Consider the following 27,110-nt stretch of genomic DNA (forward strand, 5'->3'; position numbering starts at 1 on the left):
TATTCCAACCATGTTCTTGTTCTTCCGGGTCTCATCACCAGAAATTTCTGAGCTGAAATCCTCTCTAGTTTCTAGGATCAGTCACTCTCTAATTTCTCCCTTCTCAGGTTCAGAGTCTTGTCAGTTTAGTCCCTTCCCTAACCACAACATCTATTAAGGTGACACAGCAAAGTGATGAAAGTCTAGACGGTCTGGTTTTCATCCTGGGTTTCTGCCCGCTACTTACTGTGTGGCATTAGACAAGCTATTCAACCCCTCTGGGCCTCAGTTTCCCCCAAAAAAGGTGAATATTATGAACATTACCTACCTATAGGGTGGCCATTATGAGGATTAAGTGAGTTAATATTTGCTAAGCACTTAGAATATTACTTGTTACAGTCTAAGCACTACAGTTGTGCTTGTTAATAATAATAAATGCAATTCCAAGCATATAACTTACTCAACTTTCTGTCATAACTTTGAAGTGTTGGTCTATCTGTTGGCCAGCGTTGCAGGTAAATGAGTCGAGGCATGGGCTGAGGCATTGCTACCAGTGCGTGGTGTGTTCCCAGAACTAGGAACAGCCGTGTGAAATAGGTAGTGGTTCTACTTGGAGACGGGGCAGACTGGAAAATGACAGCCCTGGAGGTGTGTCCATAGGTTTGCTGTCAGAGCTGCTGCCTGCTGAAGCACTGATGCCGGCCTAAGCCGTAAATGGGGCGGGGGGGGGGGCGGCTGGGGAAAACAGGGGCAGAATGGAAAGGGAAAACAGGGGAAGAACAGAAAAAGATAGCCTAGGGAGGAGGTGTGGTGTCCATAGGTTCGGGGTCAGAGGTGCTGCCTGCTGCAGCACCGATGACACCCGAAGCCATAGATGGGGTGCTGGGGAAAAGAGGGGCAGAATGGAAAGGGAAAACAGGGGCAGAACGGAAAACGAAAGCCCTGGAAGGAGGTGTGGTGTCCATAGGTTCGGGGTCAGAGGTGCTGCCTGCTGCAGCACCGATGACACCCGAAGCCGTAGACGGGGGGCTGGGGAAAAGAGGGGCAGAATGGAAAGGGAAAACAGGGGCAGAATGGAAAACGAAAGCCCTGGAAGGAGGTGTGGTGTCCATAGGTTCGGGGTCAGAGGTGCTGCCTGCTGCAGCACCAGTGACACCCGAAGCCGTAGACGGGGTGCTGGGGAAAAGAGGGGCAGAATGGAAAGGGAAAACAGGGGCAGAACGGAAAACGATAGCCTGGGAAGGAGGTGTGGTGTCCATCGCTTTGGGGTGAGATGGGCTGCCTGGCTGATCTGAGAAAAGCGAGCGAAAGTGGGAGAGCTTCTCCCTAGCTGCTACCTCTTCTCAAGGTCTAGCACGCACTGAACACTGGCCGGCTCAGCCTGGGTGTTGACATTGCATTGTACGTGTCACAGAGCAAGGGCGGGCAGGTCAGGGGGTGGGCTGGGGGCCCCACACAGGCCCAGCCCCTGGAGAAACCCGGCCCGAGGGCAAAGAGCCCGAGCCCTTCTGGACTTTCTAGCGGCTGGGACTTGTCGCTGTGGGTGGCAGGTGTTTGGCACCGGATGGGCCACCATGCGGACGGAGACTGTTGGGGACTGTGGAAGCCTTGTCCTCCAGAGCTCACCCTGCCTGGGCACCGGCTCTGCAGACCCCTCAGCCCTGGGTATGTATCAGCCAGCCCTTCCCCGCAACGGGGCCCAGAGGCCAGAGCCTGCCCAGAGCTGAGTGCAGGAGGCACCCAGAGCTTGCCAGACTGTGGCCCGCCTCCTCCGTGGACCTCCCCAGCTCGTCCGCGAGCCCTGGAGACAGGAGCAGGAGCGCCTTCTCCAGGGCTGCTCAGCTGCCAGCATCACCGTGAGCCAGGCAGTGAAGGTTTCTGAGCAGGGGATGCAGAGCCCTGACCCGACTGGATGCTGCACCCCACGATGTCCCTTCCTGGCAGGTAGGTTCTTTCTTCACTTGTTTTTCGAATTTGTTAAAAGAACATTTAAACCTTCAACTGTTCTTCAGGGTATACAGATGGTAGTGGCTTAGCCGGGATTCGAAGCAAGCCTGTGTGATTCCAGAGCTCGTGCTGTGGACTCTGGTGCCTCCTTATCATATATGCTTCGTGTGTTACTTTTTCTTTTGTTTCTTGAAGTCCTTATGATACTTAGCCCTAAGTGCCATACCTGTAATGAACACATACACTGCCCTGTAGGAGGTGTTCTTTTGTTCAACGCGTGAATTGGTCATCCACCACACTGGGTTCTAATCTCAGAAGATAGGTCAGGGACCACCAGTTGTCAGCATAGCAGCATCCCACATTTCTAATTGAGGCTTGCAGCCTAGATTTTTCCCTTTGGTCTAGTTTGAAGGATCCAGGTATGTAAAGCTTATATTCTAGATAAATCAGGGGCTATCCTGAAAGGAATTCATCAGTGAATTATTCTGTATGGATTAGAAGCCAGTTTCTCTGGCCTTCCTGGAGTATATCCAGTAAGGCATCTCATTCATGTCTAGAAAGCAAATATATCGTTTATTGCAACTTCAGCATGGAGCGATGTATTGGTTTAAAATAAAGTACGAGCAACACAGTTTGGTCATTGTGAGTATGCCGGCTGGGTCCACTCTTTACTACACATATGTAACTCTAGAGCTTCTTATGCCCCATAGAGGAGACATACTCTTGTGTGTCTAGGACAAGGGAAACATGTGTTGTTATTCAGGAGCTGGAAGCTACAGCATGACAGGAAAGAATTGAAAAATCCTGGTCTTGGTCTACACGTCACTTTACCTTGTTCGAATCTTGTTTCTTTGGCTTGCTTCATTGGAGCGTTTTCTCTCTCCTGGGACTGACATTGTGTGTTACATATCAGGCATGTAACATGTAGAAGTTTCAGAACCCAGAATCATATAGATCAGTAAAAATTTATATATTTTTGTTTAAAATCTATTTAAAATCACACTGGGCATAATTCATATATTCCAAAAGTAGTTTGACCCTCTGCTCATGAGATTCTTTTTATGGTATGTCGAAGCAAATTTGGACTTCCATCCCCAATAAACTTTGAGGTTGGAGGACACAAAAGCTTTTGCTCAGACCTAAATTCTGTCTGAAAAAAAAGGGTAACTATTATAAGCCCTTTCTAACCTCTCCAGGAGCAGAAATGATTTACAGCTATGGCATTGAACCATAATTTCTTGATCTCATTTGAGAAGAGTTCAGTAAGAAACAGTGTCTTGATTTTTGTTTTTTGGTTCCCTGTTTTCTTGTCTTGCGTACCAACAATCCACTGTAATACATGAGTGAGTATGGCAGCAGGCTGAGTGTTCCCTGGAGCTCATTAAATGAACGTTTTTTCCTAAAATGACTTTTGTCTCCTTGTTTTCAGCCCCTCTTCTTTCCTCTGTCCTTTACTATAAGCAGGGCTCAGCAAAAGCTGACTGGCTTTGTGCAGACCCTACTTAGGGTAGTCTTTTCTTCATTATTTTATTCATGGCCCCTCCATTTCATTGTTTGCCTTCTCGAAATGTGTTGAAATCTTTCTGTGGTTGATGACTTCCACAATGTCTTGGCTTTTATTGGTTGATTGATTTTGGTATTTCTACAGTTTTATTCAGGAGGACCAGAAAGTAAATATATTTCCTAGTCTGCCGTCTTGAGCTGAAAATCCCTGTGGATTTTAGCATCCAATGTTCCCATGGGTAAAAAACCCAACCTTGGCATTGATAGATGTACACACACGATTTCAGCTTTTCTTGAGCAATCACTAAGGGTTTAATATGCGGTCACTTCTAATGGGAAAATAGTAACTATCTCATGGCGTTGATTTGAGGATTAACTTAGATAATGGACAAGAAAATGCTTTGTAAGGTTTTAAAATCTATAAAAAATGTTTTTTGTTATTATTTGATTTGTTGCTATTTCAACTTTAGTTGACAGTTGTTTGTGACCTTGCTTATGTGAGAAAATGCCTTCTGGTTTATTGTTTTGTAAGCCAGATTATATTTTTCAATAGCGCAATGGAAACGGCATCATTTGTGAAGTTGAAGGGTGAAGGCATAAATGTTTCTTGACATTTGACTCAACTATTGGTCTTCTGGGGCTTGTCCTTATTCTCCTGCAGTCTCTGATCAACATGGCATCCAGAGAGGTCCTGTTAAAACATAAGTCAGATCATGTCACTCCAGTCTCTTCAATGGCTTCTTCACAGGAAAAGCAAAGTCCTCAAAGTGCCTCCACAGCCCTAGAAATCTGGGCCTCTGTTTCCTCTCTGACTGTTTCCTTCTCCTCTCCACTTTGCTCCCTCTGTTTTCCACACACTGACATCCTTTCTGCTCCTTGGATACTCCAAGCCCACTCTTGCCTCATTGCCTTTCCATCTGACTGTTCCCTCTGCTTGTACTATTCACTTCCCAGATATGCACCTTGCTCCCTCTCACAACCTTAGGTTCCCTCTTAAATTTTATCTTCCCCAGAAAGCCCTCAGTGATCACTTAGTTTCAGATCGCAGCCCCCTCCTACCAGCTAACAATCTCCATCCCCCTTCCCTGCTTGCTGTTTTTCTCCAGCACTTACCTGATATACTAGTTATTCTACCCATTTATTCAATTTTTATTTACGTACTTACACTTACGATTTTATATTTGCTTCTTTACTTTTGTCTCTCCCCTCAGCTCGAGAGAGGCTATATTCATCTGTGTTAATCACTGCTGTGTTTCCTGAACATGCCTAGAAAACATACTGAAGAAGGGTGCCTGAAATTTGGTAAGGGAGCCATCAATTTTCTTGGCTGAATGAAGAAATATGTTCATAAATTAGTGAACAGATCTCTGGGGTTTCTGAATTAAGGACTAATGGGAAGAGGAAGGCAAATGGTTGGGACAGGGTACTGCAAGAAGTAGTATTTGGAGTACTCTGACAGCTATCCTAATAGATAACATTTTGTTCATTTAAATAGTTTTAACGAGAGAGCTGGGAACTAGGGACACACAGCATCGAGGTTTTATAATGCATTCTGTAGAGTTCTTTTCAAGTGTGTTCAAATATCATTGAAAATATATGCATGCATATAAACCTCTGTTACTTTATTTAGTGCTTTACAAGAGCCCCTCAAGGAAGGGGTAGTAGCAACTATCAGTATCCTTCCTTTATGATGAGCTTAATTTATTCAAAATTACATCCTAATTTATTTGTAACTGTGAAACTAGACGTAGTTATTTAGTAGACCCTCCCTAGAAACCTATGACATTAATAAAACCAACAAAAATGTGTTCAGCTTCCAGTGATACACACACTACAGACTCAATTATGTGTCATCCATTTTAATGAAGGGAAGAAGTGATTTAACAAACACAGAGCAAACAAACAGAATGAAGTTTTGTCCTCCATTAATATTAGTAATGGATAAAGTGGGCTCCAACGCCTTCAAGGTAGCTTGAGAGCCATCATCTCTGTGTGATGGGAAGGGGGATGCTCGGCCAGGATGTCTTTCCATGTGACTGAGAAAACTTTCCATAATATATAATGATGCTTACTGAAACGGATGTGGGGCATTTGGGTAATTAGGAGTCCGTTAGCATATTTTTCCGGAAGCCTTGACTACAAAACGAAGATAGTAGATTTGGACACTTGCAGCTATGCAGAAGTTGTTTGGGTATTCATCTTTATGCCGAATGAAGTAAGCTTATTTCATCTCTGCAGCTTCCCATATACCATTTTCCCACCTCTGTTTTGTGTTTGGAAAGACTTTTAGAAATTAAAACTCAAGTTAAAAAGTGAGTGACGGGCTTCCCTGGTGGCTCAGTGGTTGAGAGTCCGCCTGGCGATGCAGGGGACACGGGTTCATGCTCCGGTCCGGGAAGATCCCACATGCCGCGGAGCGGCTAGGCCCGTGAGCCATGGCCGCTGAGCCTGCGCTCCGCGACGGGAGAGGCCACAGCAGTGAGAGGCCCGTGTACCGCAAAAAAAGAAAAGAAAAGAAAAGAAAGGAAAAGAAAGTGAGTGACAACTTAAATGATATATGGAATATTTTGCTGACTTACAAGAGCATGCAGAATTAAATATGACCCAGTTGAAATGTTAATTTTATTTTAATGTGTATATTGGGGTGGAGTCTTAAAGGTGCCAGAAAACAAGCATTCACCCATCCTGTTTGGAACTGCAGCACACAGGCACCTTCAGTTACCAGTTCTGTTCATTCCACAGAATCATCTTGGGAAAACATACTGTTTTCCATGTACCTGGTATATATCTTAATTAGTTTGAAGAATTTCCCAAATAACCTGTTAATATGTAGTTCTCCAATTCCAATCTTGCCACGTCCTGTACCAGTGACACAGCACATAGGAGTTTTATTTCTCTCTCTTTCTCTGGGTTGTTGAGAACCCAACGAAAGAACAGTGGAATGGCATCAAAGAGATCAGGGTTCTTGACTCAGATTTACCATAAAATAATAGTGTCCTCTTGGGAAAATTATAGTTATTCTAGGCCCCTTTCCTTTTCTTTACTTTGACAGAGCTGCACTAGATGACCCCAAGTAACGCTGCGCTCTTTGCAGTAGTAGCTTAGACGTTATTGGTTTTCTGAAACAAATGAAGACAGTGACACAGGAAACTGTGCAACATCTCTGTAACTGTTTTCTTAGAGTTGCCTCCATTTTTCAGATGATAAGATGGCTGAGCACAGAAGTAGGTGTTTTGACCAGAGGTTCCAGAGTAGATGGAACTGAACCACAAGTTTCCTTCATTCCTGAAGCTCACTTAGCCAAAACATAGGCTTCTGAATATTAAGCTGTAAAGCATATTATCAGTATGCTTTAAAAGAAGCGGTTCTTCTAGGATTTCTAATGAATAGCAGGCGGTTTTGAAATTCTTAGAAGATCATCGAATTTTGTGAGATTTACAGCTCTATTTTCCTGTCAAGCCAGTTGTATCAGTGCCAGACAATCATCTGAGCTTCTGGATGCTTCTCTGAACCTCTTGAATTTTTCTTCTCGCTATCTGAAATTCATGCCAGATAAGCCTTTTTGTAGAGGGCGTGTACAGACTTGTCTATTTTCATATAAGAAAGCGATGCAGTGAGCCAGGTCGGGGGTTAAGCCCTCATTCTCAGAGTGGTATTGAGCTCCTGGTGAAATATAATCCTCATTTCCTCAGAATAGAAAAGCAGTTATCTCAAGTTTTTAATGCCATTAACTATTTATACATTTATGTATAATACATATATTTATTGTACCTACGAGGTGTGCTCTCTTTGGGAAGTACAAAGCTATTTGAGACGTAAGTTGTTCTTTTTTTTGTTTTCCCACAAATACTGTGACCCTTTGAGCAGGAAGGTCTATGTTTTACTAACATCTAGAACAAGCAGCTAACACGGTGTCTAAGATGTAGTCAATAAATATGAAATAGGTAAATGAACACATTTTTAAGGAAGGGCCAGGACATGAACAAATAGAAAATTTTCATTTTCAGTCACAAAGCCACAACAGACATAAAAATGATACAGACAACAAGTGCTACGGTCATTCAAAGAAGGCATAGAATTGATACAACAAGGATCTCCTCTATGGCACAGGGAACTGTACTCAATATTCTGTAGTAACTTATAAGGGAAAAGAATCTGAAAACGGAATCACTGTGCCGTACACCTGAAACGGACACGACATTGTAAATCAACTATATTTCAATTAACAAACAAACAAACAGACAACAGCAACAACAAAAAACCAAAGAGGTCATAGAAGTTCTTATGAGATTCCAGAAGAGAAGAGAAGCCAAATGAGGATGGGAGAGGCGGCTTTTGAATCAGTTCGGAGGAGAAGTCACAGAGGAACTAGTCATTTGATCTGAACTTGAGATTAAGAGTAAGATGAATTAATCTGAATTAATTAAGATTGCAACACAGGGATATTACAGATGAAGGTAATCACATAAACTTACTATACTGAAACTTGCAGAGGTTATGAGTGTTGTTCAAGATCCCAAAGCAAGTGCATCGTGGAATCAGAATTTTAAGTGAGGCCTAATGAACTAAAAACAAACAGACACAGAAACAAGCCCTTCCTGTGACACCATGTTGCCTTTGAAGTCGTTTTTTTCGGTGGGTTGGCAGAAACTGGTTCCAGTGTTTCTTGCAGGAATGACTGGCCATAGGACTGGGCGTCGTAGCTTCCTGCCAGGCGGCCGAAGGTCGCAGGCAGGTGGGTCACTGGGACACAGGCGGAGGGGTTCCTGCCCGGCCCCCTGGCCGCTCAGTGCCCCTGCCCCAGAGCGGGGGTGGGGGCCTCAAAGCAGCCTTGTCTGAGTCCCCTGCCACTAGAGAGAGTATTGGCCCAACACTTGTAGAAAACGGGGACCTTGCTGGCAGTTCAGTGGAGGGACACAAATAAATCTTTGCCGACTTTCTGCTGAAGCTCACGAGGGTTCACTCCTAAGCCTCTTACGAGGTCAGCTGCCGAGGCTGCGAGAGATGAGTCAGGGCTCTCCCTCCACCACGGGGAGATCGCTGGTTAAAGCGCTCACGAGGGAGTGGACCGCGTGTCCGCACCGACACGCATGGGCAGACCTCGTCGATGCCTTCTGTCCGGGGTATGAAGCCCTCTCCTGCCTCTTCCAGGCTCTCTAGAAAGCCTGTGCAGAGCCTCCCACTCCACCCTCGGACTCCGTGGGCCACAGCTGGAGGGACCAGCCAAGGAACCGTGGCAGGAAGAGGCCAGAGGGCAGCGGGCCTCGGCCGGAGCCCGTCAGTCGGTCCCCATTCAACCACCACCAGACGATCCTCTTGACCTGGGCAGTAGCCGCCAACCGACCGCTAAGGTGAGCCCGGCGCGCGCTTGGCTACCTGGCATGGCTGGGAACCCCAGGATCTCCCGGCAGAGGCGGGCATTCTCCTGGGCCGGGTCCGCGGGCGTCTGCGTGTGCAGGGCCTGAACCACCTTGGCCAGGACGATCTGGCACAGGTTGAAGAGGCCTGGGGGGCGGGAGGAAGGAGACGGGGAGCTGGCACCGTGTCCAGGCCGCGCTTTCCAGCCGGGCAGACCGGAAGCCCCCTTCCCTTCCCTCGGTCCGGCCGCATCTGGGTTGGCCTCCCGGGACTTGATGAGCTTGTCCAGCAGCTCCTGAGGGACGGTGCTGCCCGTGCCCCACCAAGACTGGCAGCAGCGCCAGGGCCTCACAGGGCACGGCGCCCCCGGCCCCAGAGCCTTCCCTCTGGTTCTCATCACCGGCTGTCACCAGACTTGCATGCAACGTTCTTTTCTTTTCTCTCGTCTTCTTTACGTCCCTCAGCCACGCAATGCGGCGAAGCCCTGACGCTCGCTGCCACGTCGATACACCCTGAGAACACGATGCTCAGCGAGAGAAGTCATACACAGAAGGACACACAGGGCGTGACCCCACTGAGGAGAAACGTCCAGAGCAGGTAGATCCACAGAGTCAGCGAGTGGGTTCCTGGTTGTCAGGGGCTGGCGAGGGGACGGAGTGATAGCTAAGGGCGTGAGGGACATTTTCGGGCTGATGGAAATGGTCCGAAGCAGTAGTGACGTCTGTAGAGCTCAGTAAACTGTCCCCACACGCCCCGGTGCAGCCTGTGAGAGCATCGCTCTCAGGATGAAGGGCTGACCACAGGAAGACTGAACGAGCAGTGGGTCCTGGGCCTAGACGCTCAGCTGGCGCCCCCCACGTGGGGAAGTCACTGGGACTCGCTGAGCCTCCACGGAGACTGGCAGCAGCCCCCGAGTTCACAGGGCACTGCGCCCCCGGCCCCAGAGCCTTCCCTCTGGTTCTCATCACCGGCTGTCGGCAGACTTGCAGGCAACGTTCCTTTCTTTTCTTTTGTCTTTTTTTAAAGGCAGCTCTTGAGTACGTGTATTTAACATGCAGGGAACCAGCCCTGACTCCTTGATCCGGGTGGTCCAGCCTCTAGAGCCTCGAGGACATCCATTTCCGTTATTTACGCGCCCAGTGCCTGGGGTTTGATGATGGAAGCTGACACCGAGGGCGTCACCACGTGCAGGGTGATGTCAGTGAAAGAATCCCGTGGCGAGGGCCTGCCTGAGGACCACGCATGCCCGGGCCCTCCCCGCCCCCTCCCTGCAGCCCTGCGCCTGGGAGCGGAGCTGGTGCATCGCGTGCCCGACGTCGTGGAAGTTGGTCTCCAGCTCATCATGCCACAGCAGTGAGGGCAGGTTGGGCGTAGGCTTGGTGAAGTTGGCCACCACGGCCGCGATGGCGATCTGGCAGCTCCCATCGTGCTGTAGGCAGCCCGGCTGCAGGCCGGAGCAGGCCGCGTGCCCGGACTTCCCCACCCTGCGGAGGGACGTGGATGGGGCCCCGCTTCCACAGAGGAGCCCCGGCCCACGGCCGACAGGTTCCCCCACGCACGCACCGAGGATAGAGGTCAGGTAGAACTTGCCGATGGATGACCTTGCCCGAGGCCGCGTCCCAGACCGTTTAGAGCCTCACGTCTTCTTCGTGACACATGCTGGTGCCCTCCTCCAGGTCGCAGGTCAGCCCCAGCAGCTCCTGGGAGATGCCCAGCAGCCCGCGTGTGACCGCCTGCATGGGGAAAGACTCATTGAGCAGGTACTGGTCCACGTGGTAGCGCGTCTCCTCCCCCTGGTTCATGTAGTAGCGCAGGTCCCAGGCGTTGATGGGGCCGTCAAAGTGCAGGCCCCGCCTCTGGCACTCGGCCTGCTTTAGCTCCAGGATCACGGCCGCTCCTGCTCCCCGAGGGGCTTCAGCTTCTGGGCCAGCTCACCTGCGGGCGGAGGGGAGAGGCTCGGCTCCCTGGGGCGGCCCCCCAGCCACCCCCGACCCCGCGCCCCTCGAGGCAGAATGAAGGGTCTGCGAAGGGGACCCCCAAGGGCTGACACAGTGGGGTCTCAGGCAGCACCATGTCCGGTCAAGGTCCGCCTGACCCCGTCCCCACTGGGACTCAGGGGGAGGCGGTGTTACCTAGGACAGTGGCCACCACCTGGCTGGTCTTGTCCGTGTTCATCTCCAGCACGGAGTCGGCATGCGTGCGGAACCCCAGCAGGCGGGACTTCAGGGCCTGCAGCCTCACCAGCTCCCTGAGGATCACGCAGTTCTCCTGGAACCCAGAGACGGAAGGCGCTGGGGACCGAGGGCCACGCCCTCCCCACGGGCCCCGGGCCAGGTCTCTGCAGGCGAGCAGGGCTCCCAGGCCACTGGCGGGCACAGCCAATCCCCCTCCCTCCTCCTCCTGGCCCGGATTTCTAGACACTTTGGTGCTGTCCTAACACGTGGTCTTTCTTAACACAGGTCCTTTTGGAAGCAGAAACGGCATGAACGTGATGGGCTCTAAGGCCAAGGGCAGGAAGAAATGCGGCCAGGCTCTCCAGGAGCCACCAAGGGGCCTCCCCGGGCTCAACGAGACAAACACGGCTGCCGTGCAGACAGTAGCTCAACCCCACGGCGCCCGAACACCCAGCCCCTGGACGGTGAGACACCTGTTGCTGCAGGTGGCCCGTGGCTCACGGATGAGGCCCGGCCCCAGGCGTACGCCACCTTCTCGGGGGCCACCTCTCCGGTCTGCAGTGGGGTTCTCCTGGGAGCCCCCAGTCACCACAGGACCAGCGTGGCCTGTCTGTAGCCCAAGAAGGTGGGGACACAAGACTGTCCCCCGGGCCCCCCGCATCACCCGCGAGGCCGAGCGAGCACCAGTGGTGTCTGCGGGGAAGATGAAGGGCTCACGCACAGCCCCCATCTACAGAAGCACAGACTGCAGCCACGTGCGCTGTGGAACAAACACAAGTGTCCATGCAGGACCCGATGTCTGAATGTCAAGGCCATGCCCGGGCCACAGTGAGAAGGTGCATCCCCCATGCAAGCCACAGAGAGGGGATGGGGGGGCCATCTGCGATTCTGAGCTCATCGGGCATCACCCCAGAGGGAGAGGGAGAGGGAGAGGGAGAGAGGTAGACAGAAGTACAGAGGGAGAGAAAGAGAGAGGGAGGGAGAGACGTCTCTCCCTTCCCTGGGGGTTCTCTAGTGCAGCCAAGGCTGAAAACCACTGCATTTTGGGAGATGGGGCCTCGTGGAAGAGTTAAATAGTTGCTCATGGCATTATTGACGCATACTAAAAAGGCCCCAAATCTTGGGGAGTCAGGGAGAGGAGTGTCGGCTGCCTCGTAAACGAGGAGAGATTGGGCATCAGAGGAGGTGCCTGTGCAGCCTGCGCCCAGGGCCCCACAGACTTCATCTCCCAGCGGTGGTCCTGGGCTGCAAGTCAGCGGGGAGGTCAGGCTGTCCAAGCATCAACGTTGACTTCAGGGCTGATCTAAAAGGCGCCTGGTGTTTGTTGAAGCAGAAAAAAGAGAAAGCAGTAGGGAGAGGATGGGAGTGGGAGTGGGAGGGGGAGGGAGCCCCCCTCCTCAGCACTTCTACCGCTCTCCCTCTCTCTCTCCCTTTCTCCCTCTCTCCCTCTACCTCGCTGCCTCTCACTCTCCCTCTCCCTCCATCTCTCCCTCTATCTCTCCCTCTGCCTCTCTCCCTCCCTCTCTCCCTGTCCCTCTTTCCTTGTCCCTCTCTCTCTCTCTCCCTCTTTCCCTCCCCCTCTCCCTCTTCCCCTTTCCCTCTCCCTCTCCCCTTCTCCCTCTCTCCCTTCCTCTCTCCCTGTCCCTGTTTCCCTGTTCCACATGCTCTGGCTCTACCTCTTTCCCTCTCCCTCTCCCTCCACCTCCTTCCCTCTCTGGAGAGGGAAGGAGGTGGAGGGAGAGGGAGAGAGAGATGGAGAGGGAGGGAGAGAGAGGGTGGAGAGGGAGAGAGTGATGGAGGGAGCGAAAGATGTCTCTCCCTCCCTCTCTCCCTCTCCCTCCCTCCTTCTCCTCCCTCTCCCTCTGACTACAACTCTCCTCCCTCCATCTCTCCCTCTCCCTCACTCCCTCCCAGAGAGGCAGAGATAAGGCAGAGAGAGAGATGGAGGGAGAGGGGAGGGAGAGGGAGAGAGGGAGAGGGAGAGGGGGAGGGGGAGAGGGAGAGAGGGAGAGGGAAATAAGTCTCTTCCTCCCTCCCTCTCCCTGTCTCCCTCTCCCTCTCTCTCTCCCTGTCCCTGTTTCCCTGTTCCGGTCTCCCTCTGCCTCTCTCCCTCTCCCTTGTCTCTGCCTCTCCCTCCATCTCTCCCTCTCTGAGAGGGAGTGAGGGTGAGGGAGAGATGGAGGGAGAGGGAGGAAGAGGGAGAGAGGAAGGGAAAGGGCGAGGGAAGGAGAGGGGGAGATGGAGGAGAGAGGGAGAGGGAGGGAAGAAGAGACCATTTTCCCTCTCCCGCTCTCCCTCGCTCTCTCTCCCTCTGTCCCTCTCTCTTCTTCTCTCCCTCTCCCTCCATCTCTCGCTCTCCCCCTCTCCCTCTCCCTTATCTCTGTCTCTCCCTCCATCTCTCCCTTTCTGGGAAAGAGTGAGGGAGATGGAGACATGGAGGGAGAGGGAGGAGAAGGAGAGAGGGAGGGAGAGAGGTGTAGAGGGAGAGAGGGAGAGACGTCTTCGCTCCCTCCCTCTATCCCTCTCTCCCTTTCCCCCCTCCCTCTCCCTCTCCCCCTCCCTCTCCTGCTCTCCCCCTCCCTCTTTCCCTCTCCCTCTCCCTCCACCTCCTCCCCTCTCCAGAGAGGGGAGGAGGTGGAGGGAGAGGGAGAGGGAAAGAGGGAGAGGGAGAGCGTGCGGAACAGGGAAACAGGGACAGGGAGAGAGGAAGGAAGAGAGGGAGAGGGAAGGGGGACGGGGGAGGCGGGAAGAGGGAGGGGGGAGGAGGGAGAGAGACGGGGGAGAGCGAGGAGGTAGAGGGAGGGGGAGGGGAGAGGGAGAGGGATGGGGGAGAGCGAGGTGGAGAGGGAGTGGGGAGAGGGACGGGGGGGGAGCGAGAGAGGGAAAGAGAGAGAGGCAGAGGAAGGGGGGAGAGGGAAGAGAGAGAGAGAGGGGGACAGAGGGAGAGGGAGAGAGGGAAGGGGAGAGGGACGAGAGGAAGCAGGGAGAAAAGAGAAAGAACACACCATCTACATTTCTGTCACATGGCACCGGGGATCCTTACACAACCAGGAGAATATAGCACAGTGAGGCTCTTTCTCAGCTGGAACTGGAACTGCAGATGGGGCCAAACACCACCAGGGTGGCCCCACATGTCCAGCTGCCGCCCCAGCCCCCTGAGTCTGGTCACCAGGGCTCTGAGTGTTTGCTCCAGGGACCTGGGGCTCACCCTGTCACCCTGGAGGTCGGGCCTAGACAGCATGGCCCCGGGCTGGACACATAGGGGGAAAAGCATCCCCACAGGCCAGCTTGTGCGAGCCGATTCAGCTGCCAGATTCTAGAGGCCCGGGATCACCCTGTGGCCCATGAAACCCAGGAGCCAGGAGGGTCTTGCATCGGGACTCCTGTCTGTTGGACTGTAACGTTTATGTAAGGAATCTTGGAAACAGTGGTAACAAGACTGAATTCGAACGAGCTTTAGGATATTATGGACCACTCCGAAGTGTGTGGGTTGCTAAAAACCCTCCCGGCTTTGCTCTTGTTGGAAATGAAGATCCCCGAGATGCAGCGGATGCTGTCTGAGAAGTAGACGGGCGAACACTCTGTGGCTGCCGAGTAAGAGTGGACCTGTCGAACGGGGAAAGGAGACGTCGAAATCGTGGCTGCCTTCTTCTTGGGGTCGTCGCCCTCGAGATGATTATCGGAGGAGTCCTCCCCCTCACCACAGATCTCCAAGACGGAGAAGCTTCTCCCGCAGCCAGAGCAGGTCCCTTTAGTAGATACAGGAGAAGAGAGAGATCACTGTCCCAGGAGAGAAACCGCAAGCCGTCCCGATCTTTCTCTAGGTCTCCTAGACGATCCAGGTCAAATGAAAGGAAATAGCAGACCACTTTGCAAGAGGAGTGGTGCACAGGAAATACCTTCATTTGACAGGAGTATGTACAGAAAATTCAAGTTTCGTTTGAGACTTCCGAAGCTTGATGCACTTTTTAAATGTTTTAGCTGTTCACATTTGTTTGTCTCTTGGAACAGTGACACATAAAGGTGTCCTCCTCTGTGGTTTGAAATGGGTCATATGAGGCATGTAATATGAAGAATTGTTTCTTTACAATGTTCTCTTAAGCAGAATTGAATTTGCTTTGAATTTTTGGTCTTGCCTAGACTGATAATAAAACTCTAACTCCTGCCCACCTAAAGTGTGATGTTTATTATTATGGAAACAACACTGGCAAACATTGAAAAGGCTTTCTGTAGCTGAGATATGGTATGCAGCTGTAGTTAAGCAAGCAGTCCATAAAAGGTGCTGTGAACACAAGCCAGCAGGTAGAAATGAAAGCCGCATCCTTACCCTAGATTAGAGGTTTAAGAATTCCACTAGTCTTCACACTGGACAAGAGGTTGTCCAGTGAGTTTAGAATCTAAGAAGTTTCAAGGAAGTTAGTTTACCTTTGAGTTAGGTCATAAGTCCCCTCTGTGATTGCTGTACATGAATACATAGCTCTTTGTAATGTTTTTTGGAAGTTGAGATTATCAAGATACCAATGTCCTGCCAGATTAAGAGTATATTGTAGAGCTGTACTTTGAGTTACTGGGCAATTTTTTTTTCATGCTGTCATTTGTAACACGTTTTGTGAGAATCCTTGGGATTGAAGTTTTGGTTCCAAAAGGAACAAAGGAAAAAAAAAGGATCCACCTGCCAATGCAGGGGACACGGGTTTGAGCCCTGGTCCGGGAAGATCCCATGCGCCGCAGATCAACTAAGCCCGTGGGCCACAACTATTGAGCCTGCGCTCTAGATCCTGGTAGCCACAGCTACTGAGCCCCCATGCCACAACTACAGAAGCCCGCACATCTAGAGCCTGTGCTCTGAAGCAAAAGAAGCCACTGTAACGAGAAGCACGTGCTTGCAACAAAGAGGAGCCCCTGCTTGCCGCAACTAGAGAAAGCCCACGTGCAGCTATGAAGACCCAACGCAGCAAAAAAAAAAAAAAAAAAGACCCTACTGGCCAGGTGAACAAGGGTAAAATTGTTTGTCACAAGTCCCGTTGATGGTGTGTATCCTTGATGTGTGTATCCTTGACGGTGTGTATCCTTGATGATGTGAGCTGAGGAGAATGACATTTTTATCTCTGTCTGGATCTTCCGCCCCAAACCCCATAACTCCAGCCCAGCCATAAGAAAAATATCAGAAAACCAACAGACAAAGAAATTGAGGGACAAAATACCTGACCACTGCTCCTCAAAATTTTCAAGGTATCAAAACCCAGGGACGTCTGAGAAATGTCACTGCCCAGAGGAGACTGGGACAGAAAAAGGATGTTAGGGGAAAGCTAGGGACATTCTAATAAAGTGTGGACTTTAGTTAATAATAATATATCCATCTCGGTTCCTTAGTTGGATAAGCATGTCGTACTAACGTACTAAAGCACTAAAGTGTTGGAAATAGGGGTACTGGGTCGGGGGTCCACAGCACTCTGTACAGATCTTTGCAACTTTTTTGTAACTCTAAGCTATTCTAAAATTAACCAACTACTAAACAGAGATAAGAATGTTATTTCCCTGATTTGAACATGCCTGTGTTTGTTTTCATGGTCACATTTGTGCTATCTGGATGTGTCTTGGAATCAGTAGCAAAGGAGAGTTGCCAGCCCCTGGGAAGATGCGGCTGGTTTGCAGGTGGCTTGCTCTGGAGCGGAAGACCACGGTGGGAAGTCTGCAGCCTCGGGCTGCATTTAGAACCGTGGGAGGGGATGGGCCAGCTCAGTTAGGGATGGAACCTATAAATAAAACTCTTTTTCTTTTCCATTATGGCTTATCACAGGATATTGAATATAGTTCCCTGTGCTAGACAGTAGGACCTCGTAGCTTATCCATCCTATATTTAATAGTTTGCGTCTGCTAACCCCAAACTCCCAATCCAACCCTCCCTCACTCTTTCTCCCCCTTGGCAACTACGAGTCTGTTCTCTATGTCTGTGAGTCTGTTTTTGTTTCGTAGACAAGTACATTTGTGTCGTATTTTAGATTTCACATATAAGAGATCATATATGTGTCTTTCTCTTCTGATTAACTTCACTTAGTATGATAATCTCTAGGTCCATCCACGACGTTGCTGCAAATAGCATTATTTCATTCTTTTTATGGCTGAATATATTCCATTGTATATATGTACCACATCTTCTTTATCCATTCACCCATCAGTGGACATTTAGGTTGCTTCCACATCTTGCCTATGATAAATAGTGATGCAATGAACATTGGGGTGCATGTATCTTTTCTTTCTTTCTTTCTTTCTTTCTTTCTTTCTCTCTCTCTCTCTCTCTCTTTCTTTCTTTCTTTCTTTCTTTCTTTCTTTCTTTCTTTCTTTCTCTCTTTCTCTCTTTCTTTCTTTATTTTTTTGTCACACTGCATGTGGGATCTTAGTTCCCTGGCCAGAGATGGAACCCATGCTCCCTGCACTGGAAGCACAGAGTCTTAACCACTAGACCACCAGGGAAATCCCAGGGGTGTATGTATATATTTGAATTAGAGTTTTCTCCAGATCTTTGCCCAGGAGTGGAATTGCGGGGCCCTATGGCAGCTGTATCTGTTCTCTGCACGTCTCACATCAACCACCTGCACTCCAATCCTTGCTCTCAACGTCATCTTCGGGGAACACAAACTGCGACAGGGACCTTGACAAGAAGAAATGGCTCAGGGAAAAGCTACCTGCACGGGGAGGAGATAGAGGCCATCGACTCTGGGGTGCGGCGGGGAGAGTGGACACAGAGATTTGTCATTTCATCCCTGATACTCAGCCCTCCTGGCTGCCCCACTCTAGGTCACCTCGGGATACAGAGTTGACCCGGTTAGAGTCCCTGCCTGTGCAGGAATCTCGGGGCACCAGCGAGTCTGAATAATATTAGTGCAGGGTCTCCCCCATGGCACTGGGGTTATTCGGGGCGGGTCATTCTCTGCTGGGGGCCCCTCCTGGGCACTGTGTGGGGTTCAGCAGCATCCCTGTCCCCACCCATTTGATTCCAGGGGCCCCTCCCCCCCCAGTTGTGACAACCACAGATTTTCCCCAGACATCACCGAAGAACTGGGTGAGGCGGAAGCAGGATGGCCCTGGGTGAGGACAGCTGTGTTGAAGCAACCAGCCTGGCTTAGGGCAAGGTCTGCCCCAATCCCATCAGAGCCTGCATTTAGAACTGCCCCTTCCCTCTCCCACCTCCCATGCCCTGCAGTGGTCTCCGAGACATCATCCCCATGTAAGAAATCACACCTTCTCAGTTTACTGTCCCCAGCACCTAGAAGAGTGTCTGCTATGTAGTAGATGCTTCATAAGTACTTGCTGAATAAAGGAGTTTGAATAAAGGGATGAGTGGATGAATGAATGAAGGTTACCATGGAAGGAGGGGGGAGATTCCCTTTCTGGCTCTCGGGGGTTGGGATATCAAGTGAAAGATCCATCCTAAATAGGCTGACCAGCCTTCTGGGGTTCCCCGGAAATGAGGGTTTCCCCACAGTTCCAGCGCTCAAATCTGAGCGGTCCTGGGCAAACTGGGGGCGGGTGCTGGTCACCCTGTGTAAACACAGTAACAATTCCAACTGCAATAGCAATGGCCAAGGACCTCTACGGTCTTATTGACCAGGCACAGTTCTTCACCTGGCGGGGAAGGGTGGGCCGGGATTGGAATTCCGGTGATCCAGGGTGGGCGGGTGAGGGCACAACCCGGGCTTGTGTAGGGGAGTCCAGGAAGGTTCTGGAGGAAGTGACAGTGACACAGGAGGGAGGGAGGAGTCTAAGGAAGAACATCCCACACGACAACGTGTGCCAATGGCCCTGGGCCCAAGTTCACACCCGACCAGGGCTTGCTTTTTTTCTTTTTTTCTAATTTACTTTTTCCCACATGGATATGCAATTGTCCTAATGCCATTTATTGAAAACTCCTTAATTTCCCCACTTTCTGTCATATCAAGTTCTCACCTATCTGTTTCTGGACCCTTATTCTCTACCATAGAGCTATACGTCCCATTCTTGCACCACTAGGGCTGTTTCATCACTATAACTTTATTTTTTATTCATTTATTTCTTTGGCCGTGCCGGGTGGCATGTGGGATCTTATTTCCCTGACCAGGGATCGAACCCGCACCCCTTGCAGTGGAAGCTCGGAGTCTTAATCGCTGGACCTCCAGGGAAGTCCCCAGGGCTTGCTTTGACATCCATCGAATGGTGACGGGTGGGCACGGGGAGCAGCTGTCTGTGAGCCATCCTGTGTAGAAATGCAGGGTGGAGGGCAGGACAGCTGGAGCGGGAGGGGAAGAGGCGGAGGAGGGAGGGAGGGATGGCGGGCGGGCGAGAGACAGACAGACAGTTTCTGGAGACAATAGCTCTGGCCGTGTCCTAGGGCATGAAAGCTGAAAATAGCTCCTAGTGCCGGGAGCCTTGGAGCCGGAGCCTGGGAGCCAGGGTGACTGGCTCTCCTCCCTGGTGTGTGTGCGGTGCGGGGGGGGGGGGGGGGGGGGGGGGGGGGGCGGGGGCTCTGGACTTCTCAGGCTGGGAATGGGGTGCACGGAGCAGGGACGGAGCAGGGACCCTTCTCTCTGGGACCTCGCGGGCCATCCTTAGCTCACAAAGCTGAGCCACTCCTGGCCGTACGAGTGGGGGGCTTATCCTCCCTGTCCCCTGGATCACACCCCCTCACACACAACTTCCCCGTGTGTGCTCCCAGCAACCAAGAGAATCTGTTTTTAAAAGATTTGGGGGAGGGGGGTAAACATACAAACAAGAGCAGAATGGATACTTTTTCTGAATGGGAATGGCTCTGTGTAACCCCATCCCCAGGGTAACCAGAGTCCTGACCTCTAACACCCTTGACGAGTCAGCCTTGGTCTGGGCTTGCAGACCCACGGAAGCTTCCTCATCCCCTCCTTCAGACCCCGTCTCTCCCTCGGCGAGGGAGATACATACAGGCCCAGGCCAGATACATACATACATACATATAATACCTATACAACATATACACATACAGGTATACAACATATATACACACCTATATATCAATATACACTGTATAATACATACATACAGTGTACGTATACTGTACATATACACACCCATATATCAATATATGGGTGTGTGTATATATACAGCATGCTCACCTTTATAATATGTATACTGTATATATACACATACATACACACAAATATATAGGCTTGTATGTATACTGTATATAGTACTTACACATATACTACAAACGCATGCACATACAAACATATGTGTATACATATATATATAATATGTATACACATATATACAAATTAATAGGCTTGTACATATTCAATATTTTTGCGTATATAGTTTCGTTTTAAGGAGTTGACTCTTGTGACCGTGAGGCAGGCAAGTCAGGGCAGGACTCTGGGCTGGAGACACAGGGAAGAGCTGATGTCCCCAGTCCACTGGAGGAACACTTCCCTCTTTCTAGGGCACCTCATTTTTCTCTCCAGTCCTTCAACTGATGGACGAGGCCCAACCACGCCGCGGCACTGACAATCTCCTTTACGCAAAGTGGACCAATTTCAGTGTTAATCTCTCCTGAAAAATACCTTCCTGGCCACATCTAGAATAATGTTTGTGGTTGCCGGGGCCCCACGCAGTGCGCACATGAGATTAACCATCCCCGTGGCGATGATGACACTTTATTTTCTCCCTTGACCATTGTCACTACTATTCCAATTAAAATGGCAGTGCTATGAGGGCAGGGCATTTCCTTTTTTGCCAGTACTGAGCGTCCGCGGTCTGGTGCCTAGCATAGGCTAAATACACGGCATTTTTGTGAACAGAAGCCGGGATTCCAGCTGTCATATTCAATAGGAATGATAGTCTTATTATTGGGGGGGAGGGGGGTGTGTCACGGTACGTCGAGGTCGGGAGTCGAACCCGCCACCACTGGCCCTGAGAGGTTTTGCCGGGTCCCCACTTCGGGCCGGTGGGTGTGGCCAGGGGCAGCCGATGACGTGCGTACGTGCGTGCGTGCGTGGGAGCGTGCGTGCGTGGGAGCGTGCGAGTCCACGGGGCGGATCACGCGTGCCGGGAGTGTTTCAGCCCGGCCCCCGGCTCATTGTGGTCGCCTCACGCCGGCCCGAGTTCGCAGCAGCGCTGGAGGCCCCGGGCCTGTGACCATAAAGAGGGAGCCGGGGGCCGGACGGGAGCGCGGCGGCGGCAGCTGAGGCCCAGGCCAGGCCCCCTCCCCGCAGCCTCCCGCCTGCCCGTCTGCCCCGCCCCCGCCGGCGGCGCCGCGCCCCTGCCCCAACCGCCAGACTAGCGCGGTGCGGGGGCCGCGCGCGCGCGCGCGCGCGAAGACATGGGGGAGAAGCTGGAACTGAGGCTGGAGTCGCTCTTGGGGACCGAGCCCGCCGTCTACCCGTGGCCGCTGCCGGTCTACGTAAGTGCCGCCAGTTCCCTCCTCCCGGACCCCCGCTCCTGTTCCCCCACGGCGCGCGCTGAGCCCACCGAGAAACGGAGCGACTCGAGTCGCCAGACCCTCTTTGAAGCCCCCCTTCCCACCCCGCCGTGGTTCTCCGCGGCAGTTTCCAGCCCCCGCGCGCAGGGTGGGCAGAGGGGAGCCGGCGCCGGCCGGGGGCGCCGACTCGGCCGCGGGGACCCCGCGCTTCCTTGGGGCGCCTGAGCCGGTCTCCGGTTGGCTCTGCAGGGCTGGGGACCCCGGTCCCCCCGGGCCTGGACTGCCGGCGGGCTTGCCCTTCTGTACTTTAGGATCTGACACGTAGGGTTTCTTTTTCCTGGTAGTTTATTCTTAGCGCTGTCAACGTACTGAGTTTTTTAAATTTTTTTTTTAATTTTCAGGGCACCCTTTCCTCCCTCTCTCCAGTTTTTTTGTGTTTCTGTTTTGTGTTGTTTTGTTTTAGTTAGGCATTTTGTCCCTCTGATCTTGAGTGGGTGGGCTGGCAGGACACTTGGAGAGGAGGCGTTCTGTCCCCTGGTCTTGAGTGGCCTTTGGAAAATAACAGGCCAGACGGAAATTTAATTTAATTGATATATAATATTGTATCTGTCCAAGGTGTACAATGTGAAGACTGATATATATATATATATATATAGTGTGTGAAATGATCACCACACTAAGTTTAGTTAACCTTAATTCACATAATTACAAATGTTATCTTTGTGACGAGAACTTTCAAGATCTACTCTCTTAGCGACTTTCAAACATAAAATACGGTATTGTTAACTGTAGTGACCGAGCTGTACATTGCATCACCATTACTCACTTGTCTTATAACTAGAAGTTTTTACCTTTTGATCGTCTTCCCTCATTTTCCTCACCTCCAACCCCCAGCTCTGGTAGCCGTCATTCCATTCTTTCTATCGTGAGTTCAGTATTTTAGATTTCACATATGAGATCATAAAGTATTTATCTTTCTCCGTCTGACATTTCATTTAGCATAATGCCCCCCAAACCCACCCATGTGGTCACAAATAGCCAGATTTCCTTCTTTATCATGGCTGAATAATAGTAGGTTGTATGCACCCCCATTTTCTTCATCCATTCATCCACAAAAAAACACTGAGGTTGTTTCCATGTCTTGGCCACTGTATTGGGCTGGCCAGAATGTTCATACAGTTAATGAATACACTGTTCAATAAAACTTGGTGAAAATGAGTCTTGTATTTTTACTTAAAATAAATCTTTGACAAAGCCAGCTAGGCATCCCTTTGAGTAACGACTTACATCACATTGAAATATTTTAAACATATGAACAATAAGAGCTGAAATGACAAATGTTACTAATATTGACACAGTTTATCAAGGAGAATATGTTAGAATATGTTAAAATGCAGATGGACAGTGAAAGAACAGATATAACTTTGAACTAAATATTGTCTTGATATTTAGACCATTGGTTAAAATCATGATAACAGGTTTCATCCATTTCAAGAAAGCAGAATATTTGCAGATCACTTAACATTTACTAGGTATGTTCTCAGTCTGGAAGGATATATTTCACTTACATGTGTCATTTAATTTAACCACATCCCTCTGTAATAGATAGTGTTATCCCTATTTGCAGATAGGAGACAGGCTCAGAAAGATTAAGAATGTTACCTAGTTCTAGTAAGTAGCCAAACCTAAACTGATCTAATTCCAGGGCAAAGCTCTTTCTGGCACATCAGTGTGGGTCTTTATCTCTTTGAGAATTGTTGAACATGAAAAGCCTTCTTCCAGGTAAATGCATAAAGGAACAACACGAGCTATGATATAACAATACAAGTCTCACTAAATAATTGGTGTGTTTGGCCTTGCTTTTGCTGATAGATCTTTTGCAAAATTGCTTTTCTCTGAGATATTTAAAGTGGACTTTAACAATTTTCTTGGAAGACTTTCCTAAAATTATACCTATCAGAAAGCTGCTTTGCTTTAAGGCTGAAGAAAAATGAAAGCTTACTTAACTACACTTAGGTGCCAGAGTCATACTATGAGCTCTACACCTGCCAGGATTCACGCTAAGATAGATAGGGTGGCTCAGCAAACTGTCCATAGTCCTGTGATTTCTTTCTGATATTCTGAAGTAGAAATAATTTAATAACTGTTCACAAAAGAGAGAAACACTGTTACTTGGTCCTCAATATCATACTGCTGTAGGCTAATTCTTTCTCTCTTCTGTTGCCCCTTAGTATATAGAGAGTGTGTTTTGGGGACCCTCCTTCACGATCCTCTCCATTCCAAGAGCATCTTACATAAATCCAGGACTTCTCAAGCAGCCAGTTTTGCCAGATGGTCTTAGGGTTGGTTGTACCCATATATGTATAATCTGAACTTCTCAAGTAAGGTCCTTAGAGAGCATAATGGCTAAGAGAATTGGTGCTGATACCAGACCTGAGTCCAAATACTGCCTATGCCCCTAACTAGCTGTGTAACCTTGGAGAAGTAACTTAAGCCCGTTAAAGGGATTAGATTTCTCACCCGGAAAATGGTATAATAAATGCATCTACCTCATATGGTTAGTGTGTAAATTAATGTAACTTGAGATGGTGCATGTTAAGCATTAGCACAGTGCCCGTCTCTTGTTAGTAATACCTGCTTTGATTATTAATTATTCTCTTTATATTCCCAGTTCCAGCTGGGTGCCTAACACATAATAGTTGTTCAGCCAATAGTTACTGGATTGAACCAGCTCTGAAATTTAAGCATTGGATCAACAGCAAAGTAGTCACCCCACCATCATTTCTCCCAGAGAAAGGGAAACTAGATGGAAGCCAGCCATCATACTTTCTTTTCTTATTCTAAACTTCCCATCCAGCCCCAGCAATAAAATAATCTTCCTGAACCCCAACAATTTCAAGAATTTTTCAAATCACACTATTTGAAAATAGCTGGGTTGCCCTAATCTAGTATGTCCCAGGACCCCAAGGTCACCAAGCTTCTATTAATGAAGTCTAGTTAAGATAAATGATTACAGTTAGTAAACCAACTGCTTACGAGCTCATTGGGCTTTTTAAAATTTACTATCTGCGCTTCATAGAGACACAAGTATTTTGCTTTTGTAGGACATTCAACAGTCAAAGTAGTCTTTTAAAAAGCACAAATCAGACGCTATTATTGCACTGCTTCTAACCTCTAAAGGCTATCTATTGTAAAGAGATTAAATGTTCAACTACTTAGCCAGGCTCACAGAGACCATGTGCTCTGGTCGCTTACTACATCTTTCCCTGACCTTCATGGGGTTCGAGGCACAGTTGTCCTTTTCAGTCCCTCAGATGCAACAAGCTCTACTTCTTGCTCTCCCAGCTTTAGATTGGCTAATCCATCGACCCAGACCAATTTCCCTCTTATCGTTAAGGTCTCGGTTCAAACGCCACCACTACTATCTTGACCAAAGAGACCTGCCTCCTCAGTGCCTCTCCATCCCTTTGTCCAGTCGTATTTCTGTCACTGTACAACGTTTATTTACATGTTTACTCTGTCTTCCTCCACCACTGGACATTTGCTTAAGAGCAGGGACTTTGTAAGTTTTTGCTTCCAAGGCTTGCAACAGACACTGGCACATAGGTGTGTAGGAAATGTGTGTCTAATAAAGAATAAATATGTGAATGAAAAAGAAAACTGTGAAACACTAACACAAGAATATTCTTCTTTCAAAAGAATAATGAAAAATAATTTCATTCAATAAGAGTCATTCTTAGTTACTGATACATGACTTAGTAGATCCCATTCAATTGAAAATGTCCCCTTTTTTTCTGATACTTTCACAAGTCATTAATTAAATGTTGCTCACTTTTAAGGCCAATCTGTGAGACATTATTTAACTTGTCTCCTCTAAAGTTCCAGCATTAACTCAAGCGGGGCTTCACCAAGTACTGATCATGTGACCTTGGCCTCTCATTGCCTCAGTTTTCCCATTTGTAACATGGGTATAATAATCGGCTTATTTCATACGCCTGTGAGGAGGAAGACTTCATATATGTGTGTGTGTGTGTGTGTGTGTGTGTGTGTGTGTCTGTCTGTCTATATATATGTATTTAAACAGTGTCTTAGAATAGTGTCTGGCACATGATAAGCATTATAGAAGTATTGACTGCTGCTACTAGTACTGTTATTATGAGAACTAACTGTTGAGAATAATCCTTCATGTAGTGGTTTATTCCACTGAAGATAAAGGAAACTCATAGAATATTAGAAATCAGATTAAACACAGAAAACCAGTAAAATATACCAGGACAGAAGATGATGAGAGTGTGAAAGGATAGAGGGGAAAAAATGGTTTTTGTTTTTCTTTTTTAAAGAAGGAAAGAGCCCAGAAATAGGACAAAAACTATTCATTGGCTATACTGACATGGAGATTGCTGGTGACTTTCATAAGTAAAATTTCAGGACAGTGGGCAGAGAGATTACGGTGAGAGAAGTCAGATGGATGTAAATTATAGAGTAAATGGGGCGTGAGGAAATGGAAACAATATATGATGATAACAATTTTGAAAAGTTCAGACATGAATTGGCTAAAGAAGATATGCAGGGATTAGAGGAGGAGGGAGGCTTTCGTGTTACACGTATAGTTTTTAACATTTTAAGTTGGGGTTACTAGTCTAGAATGAGGTTGAATTTTGGCAAGGATCATTCATAAGGAGTAGATGGGTTGTAGAAAATGCAGTGCTGTGAAGTCCTTGAGAAGATGAGAGAAAATGAAATGCTATGTGTAGTGCACGTGGCCTTTGAACTTGAACTCCTGTAGTGAAAGGGAATCCAAAGATCAATGCAAATGCTACTGAATTAACGGATTTGGCAGTGGACTATTTACTGACTTCTGTGTTCCTAATGAGTTAGGAAGCGCCTCACCAGCTCAGAGTGAAGGAAGTAGAGAGGATGGAGGAAAATTTGAGGAGGGTAGGGAAAGCTTCTAAGAATATAGTCCTTAAGGAGAATTAGAAAGAACTTACTGTAAGCCAGAGCAATATTTCCAGTCTTGAAAATCCATTTGAAGTTGGTGATTATTAATTTATTGGAATACCAATTTTCCCTGCCACATGATTTTTCTCCAGCTACCTGGATATAAGTTACATAGAGGCAGAAAAGAATGAGAGATAACAATCGAGGGAAAATACAATTAGTATTCTTTTTTTACCTTTTTCCACTTCCCCGCTCCAACTCTGGGGAGCCTTCATGGACATGGCTGCCCTCGCAGCCTCCAGCAGCACCCTGTTATCAAAGAATTCAAAGAAATGGAACATAGGTTTCCAACTTATTAATTTAGCAAAATCAAAAATTGTATATAATGTTTTCTGTTGGCAAAGATTTTTGCAATATACTTTGGTTCCATCTTTTGACAAGTAATTTGGCAATGTCTAGCAAGATAAAAATGTTAATAGCTTTTTACACATTCTCATTCTGGAAGCTTATGCCGATAAATAATTTATAATCCAGAAAATTATTATATAAAGATGCTCATTGTCATGTCATTTGTAATAACAAAACATTGGAAACACCTTTAATTGTTAACAATAGGAAAACAGTTTAGGAAATTATATCCACGTAGTAGAAAGTGACACAGTTACTATAATTACAAGATGATGGAGCAAAATAAAATCATGCTTAATAAAGAAAGAATGAAGAAAGCTGACCTAAAATTGGGTCTTCCTTATGACAGTAATTATGTAGACATATCAATATTTATT

The 27,110-nt window shown here is 48.6% G+C and overlaps 1 long non-coding RNA gene and 1 pseudogene across 2 annotated transcripts; both read left to right on the forward strand.

Annotated features, from left to right (window-relative positions):
* Positions 1 to 1,931: 1,931 nt before the first annotated feature.
* On the forward strand, positions 1,932 to 12,497 carry LOC116755396. 2 transcript variants are annotated; one of them, XR_004350356.1, is made up of 5 exons: positions 1,932 to 4,731; positions 7,437 to 8,780; positions 9,252 to 9,384; positions 9,814 to 10,547; positions 11,247 to 12,497. It is a non-coding gene; the product is annotated as an uncharacterized LOC116755396 (long non-coding RNA). The 2 variants fall into 2 exon arrangements; XR_004350355.1 differs by having other exon boundaries at positions 1,945 to 4,731; positions 8,581 to 8,780.
* Positions 12,498 to 14,309: 1,812 nt separating this feature from the next.
* On the forward strand, positions 14,310 to 15,136 carry LOC116755395 (annotated as a pseudogene).
* Positions 15,137 to 27,110: the final 11,974 nt, after the last annotated feature.

Source organism: Phocoena sinus, chromosome 6 (genome assembly GCF_008692025.1).
Source record: "Phocoena sinus isolate mPhoSin1 chromosome 6, mPhoSin1.pri, whole genome shotgun sequence".
Classification (NCBI taxonomy): Eukaryota; Metazoa; Chordata; class Mammalia; order Artiodactyla; family Phocoenidae; genus Phocoena; species Phocoena sinus.